Raw genomic sequence first — 6,524 nt, forward strand, 5'->3', positions numbered from 1 at the left:
CAAATTATGCGTGGCGACCAAAATGTGCCAGGTTGGTTTTAATATGGGGAAAAGGAAAAACAATCACTTCCTGCGCTAGTAGCGTTTTTTTAAAAAAAAATTAATTTACATTTATATCCCGCCCTTCTCCGAAGACTCAGGGCGGCTTACAGTGTGTAAGGCAATAGTCTCATTCTATTTGTATATTTACAAAGTCAACTTATTGCCCCCCCAACAATCTGGGTCCTCATTTTACCTACCTTATAAAGGATGGAAGGCTGAGTCAATCTCGGGCCGGGCTTGAACCTGCAGCAATTGCAGGCTGCTGTGTTCTAATAACAGGCTTCTAACAGCCTGAGCTACCACGGCTATCACGGTTTTGACCTTTCTATGCATGATTTGAATGTGTAATGATGTTATTTTATTTTTATTTTATTTTTTTAAGTTTCAGGAAAAATGGCTGTACATAATGTAATTAGCGTCTACCGATAAACCTTGTTCTGTACATTTAGAACGAAAGGCGTGTCGTCCTTCGTTTCCGGTCTTCGTGGGGGAAATTTCAAACCAAAACCGGGTTCCCATAGAACTCTAATGTCATTCTCTTAACTTTGGTTGATGCCACGGAAAAATCTAGACTTTCTCATGGCTTGTGGAGATGTTCAGGAAGCTAATCGAAGAAAGAAGCAACTTAGAACTAAGGAGAAGTTTCCCGACAGACAGAACAATGAATCGGTGGAACGACTTGCCTCCAGAAGTTGTAAATGCTCCAACCCTAGAAGTTTTCAAAGAAGAGATTAGACAGCCGTTTGTCCCAGAATGGTGTAGACTAGTTTCCTGCTTAAGCAAGGGGTTGGACTAGAAGACCTCCAAGGTCCCTTCCAACTCTGTTAATCTCTTATCCCAGTCATCTCTGCCTTGAACTTTGATCTTCCATGGATTTATCTGCAAAACATGAAGCTGATTTTGAGAGAATGTTAGGAATTATATCCGAGGGGCGGGGGGACTCCCTGATCTATGTAATCCCCAAGGGATCCACCAAATTATAAGTACAAGCAACTGCCAGACCAGATCTCCTGGAATCAGTAGAGTAGAATAGAATTAGAATAGAATAGAATTAGAATTAGAATAGAATAGAATAGAATAGAATAGAATAGAATAGAATGAGGAGGAGGAGGAGGAAGGATGGAATGGAATAGGGAATAGAATAGAATTAGAATAGAATAGAATAGAATAGAAAATACGGAATGGAATAGAATGGAAAATATGGAATGGAATAGAAAATACAGAATGGAATTGAAAATACGGAATGGAATGGAAATGGAATAGAAAATACAGAATGGAATGGAATAGAATAGAATTAGAATAGAATAGAATAGAAAATACGGAATGGAATAGAATGGAAAATATGGAATGGAATAGAAAATATAGATTGGAATGGAATAGAAAATACAGAATGGAATCGAAAATACGGAATGGAATGGAAATGGAATAGAAAATATGGAATGGAATAGAATAGAATAGAATAGAATAGAATAGAATAGAATAACACAGCTGGAAGGGACCTTGGAGGTCTTCTAGTCCAACCCCCTGCTTAGACAAAAAACCCTATATAATTTCAGACAAATGGTTATCCAATCTCTTCCTAAAAACCTCCAGTGATGGAGCATTTGCAACTTCTGGAGGCAGGCTGTTCCACTGATCTTTTTGGACATGCCGTGGTTAGCATCCTCTCCCAGCTCACTTGGCCACCAGCTGTGTTATTTTCAAAGCCCAGGTGTCTTGCTACTCCTTCCATAATCAAAGTTCAGTTTAACACCATACCAGGATTCAAGGACACATAATTCATAAGCAAACATACCAGACAGGCAGTGTTAAGAGACTTTTATTTTTATTGTGTGCATTGTTATGCAACAGAACAAATGGATTGAAAGTGTATATATACTAACCAAAACCCACTTCTCACCACCCCCCAAAGTAGTAAATCCTAGTAACAAAAAAAAATCCTTATAATTAAAAAATAGCACTGGTTTTTTTTTTTATTAAAAAAAAAATTGCTTTACGCTTCCTATGTTTACTTCCCAGAAAGAATAGATGTCGCTTGGTGTGATTTAAAAAAAAACCAAAAAAACAATTCACATAGGCTATCGAAATTTTTCACCAAAACACAACTAGACTATATTACATTGTTCACTTTGTACAGCATCAGGATTTATTTATTTATTTATTTATTTTGTCTATCCCTACGTTGTGATATACCGGTACCTTATTATTAACACCATAAGACAAATTCTTCATTATAATCAACTTACACTTTGTAACGATAAAAAAAAAATAACGGAAGGGATGAATTTCTAGGCCGCGACAACCCACAGATAATTTCCCCCCCTAGAACAGGGGTCTCCAAGCTGGCTGGGGAATTCTGGGAATTGAAGTCCGCCAGGCTTAAAGTTGCCAAGGTTGGAGACCCCTGCTCTAGAAAGGAAGGAAGTCGTGTTGGCACTGATGGGTGCATCACAACAATACGTAGCGGGAGAAAAAAACACACAAGCTACAAGAAACGAGAGGAAGAATTTGTGATCAAGAGTGATAAGGACACTGAAATCAAAGACTCCAATTTTTGTGATCAAGAGTGATAAGGACACTGAAATCAAAGACTCCAAATTAGATTCCATTGCAATCGGTCCCAGATGCATTTCGATCCTGCAGCATTTCGATCCTGCAGACAAAAACTAACCAGGTTTTTCTCTCTGGGATTTAAATCCCCGTTGGGATTTATACAAGTAGTCCTCAATTTACATCCACAATTGAGCCCAAGATATACGTCGCTGAGTGAAAAATCGATTGTGTTGTGGGTTTTTTTGCCCCATTTTACAACTTTTCCTGCCACGTTTTGTTAAGTGCGGTTCTTACATTAATCGCATGGTCGTTAAGTGAATCTGGCTCCCCCCCCACCCGCCATCGACTTCGCTCTTCAGAAGGTCGCAAAAGGGGGAATCGCGTGACCCCGGGACTCTGCAACTGTCATAAGTGTGAGTCAGCTGTCATGCATCCGGATGTCAATCACATCAGCCTGGGGGATGCTGCGATGGTCATAAGTGTGAAAAAAGTAGTCGTAAGTCACTTCCGTGCCATTGTAACTTGAACGGTCACTAAATGAACTTGTAAATTGAGGACTACCTATAACTAGTTTCCTACATCTTGTGAGTCCCAAATAGGAGAAACTGGCCCTGTAGGGTGGTCTGCCTCAGGTGCTCCGTGTAGTTGTAAATACTACACAGGAGAGAGCTTAAAGGGAAGGTGGATTTTTATCTACCATTCTGACTGCCACATAATGCTTGGACCTTCACCCACCTTGGTTGGGACACGATGCAAAGATCGGCCGCCCAAAGAGGATTTGGCACCCTGAAGAGAGAAGGCAACATCTCGCATTTGGCCCATTTGAGGTAAAATGTCAATTTTTTTTTTTTACGATCGGTGACACCGAAAGACACAAGAACAAGCACGGTGCTCCATCGTGGGAACACCGTTTGGCGGAGTTGTGTCCAGGTTTCTCGAAAGTTGTTGTGGCCCACCGGCGGCCAGCGGAGCTGGCAGCAGAGTTGGACAGTGAGGAGGTTGGGGAGGAACATGGGCCAGTCCTGCGGGCTGGGGAAAGCTCGGACGAGGGCTCTGCGTCGGAGGCAGAGAGGGAGTTAGCAACGAGGCAGAGGAACAGCTGGAGCCCGTTCCCAGTGTGCACATGTGCAGAGCTGCCAGAAGACAAGAACCAACTCACAAAGCAGGGTCGACTCAGGAGTAAAGCCACAGCTTGGAGATGATTGGCCCCTCCCATAGGAAACAAAAGAGGAGCGAATGGGGGGGGGCTTTTGCAGGAAACCATTCATTCGTTCGTTTCAAGACTGGAAAGTTCTGTTCGTAACTAAGAGACTGTGCCAAGTTTTGCCTTACTCTGCGTTTGGAAACAAGTTACATGACAGCTTGCCAAGCAAGATAAGGTCTGTGTTGATAGATATTCCTTTGAAAGACTGTCTGGGCAAACCTTCTGACTGTGAATGAAAGGAATTTCACAGTCGGGTAAATAAAAGAGGTTTTGTCAGGACTAAAACTCTTGCTTCCTGCTTTTTAAGGGAGCCTAGGTCAGAACAGAAGCCCAGGCTTTGGCATTTCAACTGGAATCGACAAACTTGGCAACTTTGAAGACTTTGTGGACTTCCAGCCAGCCACAAGTCTTCAAAGTGGCCAAGTTTGGAGATCCACCCACCCACCCATGAGCAATTGTCTGCCAGAGCTCACTGTAACAGCATTGCTAAAAAAAGCATTAGGAGTTGTTAACCTAATAATACGTAGTTTCTTCTCCGGTAATATTAAACTGCAAACTGGGGTATACAAAACCTTTGCTAGACCAATTCTTGAATGCAGTTCATCTGTCTGGAACCCGCACTGCATATCGGACATTAATACAATCGAACGAGTCCAGAGATATTTCACAAGAAGAGTCCTCCACTCCTCCGCTCGCAAGAATATACCTTATGCCACCAGACTTGAAATTTTGGGCTTAAACAACTTAAGAATTTTGCCATCTTTAGTCTGACCTAAGCATAGCACATAAAATCATCTGCTACCATGTCCTAGCAGCCAATGACTACTTCAGCTTCAACCAAAACAATACACGAGCACACAACAGGTACAAACTCATGGTAAACCGATCCAAACTCGACTGCAGAAAATATACGACTTCAGAAACAGAGTGGTCAACACCTGGAATGCACTACCTGACTCTGTGGTTTCATCCCCAAATCCCCAAATCTTTAACCTTAGACTGTCTACTGTCAACCTCATTCCATTCCTAAGAGGTCTGTAAAGGGCATCCATAAGCGCACCAGCGTGCTTACCGGCCCTGTCCTAATGTTTTCTTTTATTCGTATCCTTTATATGTGTTTATAATTATGTTTACACTTGTATCTGTCATAAAATACATGCCTGACGAAAATCAATCAATAAAATTCCCTGCCCTTAGAGAACTTGAAATGATAGAAGAAGACAATAGCCTTCCTTCTCCTTAAGTTCATGCGCATTAAGCTCTTCCAAGGGAAGGAATTCTACCAAGTTTGTCCCCTGACAAAATCCCAGCTTCTCCTTGCCTTGTCGTGTCTCGTTCACGCCCGTTTGTAAAAAACCCAACTTTTGAATGGGTGATGTCTCCAGGGTGTGGTCAAAAAACATCTACGATTCTGGCCAGGATCTTGGAATTGAAAGCTTGGCTTCCCCACCATTTTTTTTAATGTGCTTGCAATATCTGGGGTGCGCATAAAACGTGGACGGTTGATCACACGCCATCGGGCGTGCTGTTCAATGTTTGGTTTTACCACCCCCTTGTAAGATGCCTCCGCTCTTGCGTTTTCTCTCTGCAAAGACGAGTATGTTTCAAGTCAACCATGATTGCGAGTGGCTACTGTAGGTGGTAAATTAGATAAAAATAGGGAAAAAAAACGTGACATGTTGGTAGGCTTAATTTGTAATCGACAACCCTCGAGCCCCATTGGGTCAACTGTTTCAGACATAACATATGTCCTTACCTAAACAGAGAAACACAATGACCGGAGGAGACTTCCTGCTAACTTCCCCAAAGAGTTTCCTTATGGGAAGCTGTCAAGGAGCACCAGAAATCAATCCTTCCTTCCTTCCTTCCTTCCTTCCTTCCTTCCTTCCTTCCTTCCTTCCTTCCTTCCTTCCTTCCTTCCGTCCCTCCCTCCCTCCTTTCTTGACTTGCCTTCTTTCCTTCCCCTCCCTCCCTCCTTTCCTTTTTCTTCCTTCCTTCTTTCTTTCCCTCCCTCCTTTCTTTTCCTTTCCTTTCTTCTCTCCCTTCCTTCCATTCTTCCTTGCCTTGCCTTTCTTCCTTTCCCTCCTTTCCTTTCCTTTCCTCCCTCCTTTTCTTCCTTTCCTTTCCTTTCATCCCTCCCTTTCTTCCATTCTTCCTTTCCTTTCCTTTCCTTTCCTTTCCTTTCCTTTCCTTTCCTTTCCTTTCCTTTCCTTTCCTTTCCTTTCCTTTCCTTTCCTTTCCTTCCCTTCCCTTCCCTTCCCTTCCCTTCCTTCTTTCCAATTCATATGCCCTCTATAACCTGTGGCTTTGGGAAGCAATTAAAATTTGGAGCAAAAATTTACATCTTGGTGTAGCGGAGACTTTACACCAGATAGACCAATCGTATCGCAACCTGGCCCAAAGCATGTCTGGAGAAACCGCGAAAGAACAATTCGTATTTTTAAGCATTAACAATTAGATCAGTCTCTAGTACTGCATTTGTAGAGAGCTAAAATAAGTGGATCGACAGATGTAAACAACAATTCCCTTTCATTACCGAGTCTTGAAACGGTAATCATTTTATTTTATTTTATTGTATATACACAATGTATACAATATATTGTATATATACAATGCATGTAGCGAAAAGCATTTCATTTTCACTGCAACAAAAGCCAAAAGTGTCAAAGCATTTTGTTATATTTGATTCCATGTTTTTTTTTCTCCTCATAGTAGTTCTTCCTCA

This window comes from Ahaetulla prasina, chromosome 8 (assembly GCF_028640845.1).
Source record: "Ahaetulla prasina isolate Xishuangbanna chromosome 8, ASM2864084v1, whole genome shotgun sequence".
In the NCBI taxonomy this organism is placed as follows: Eukaryota; Metazoa; Chordata; class Lepidosauria; order Squamata; family Colubridae; genus Ahaetulla; species Ahaetulla prasina.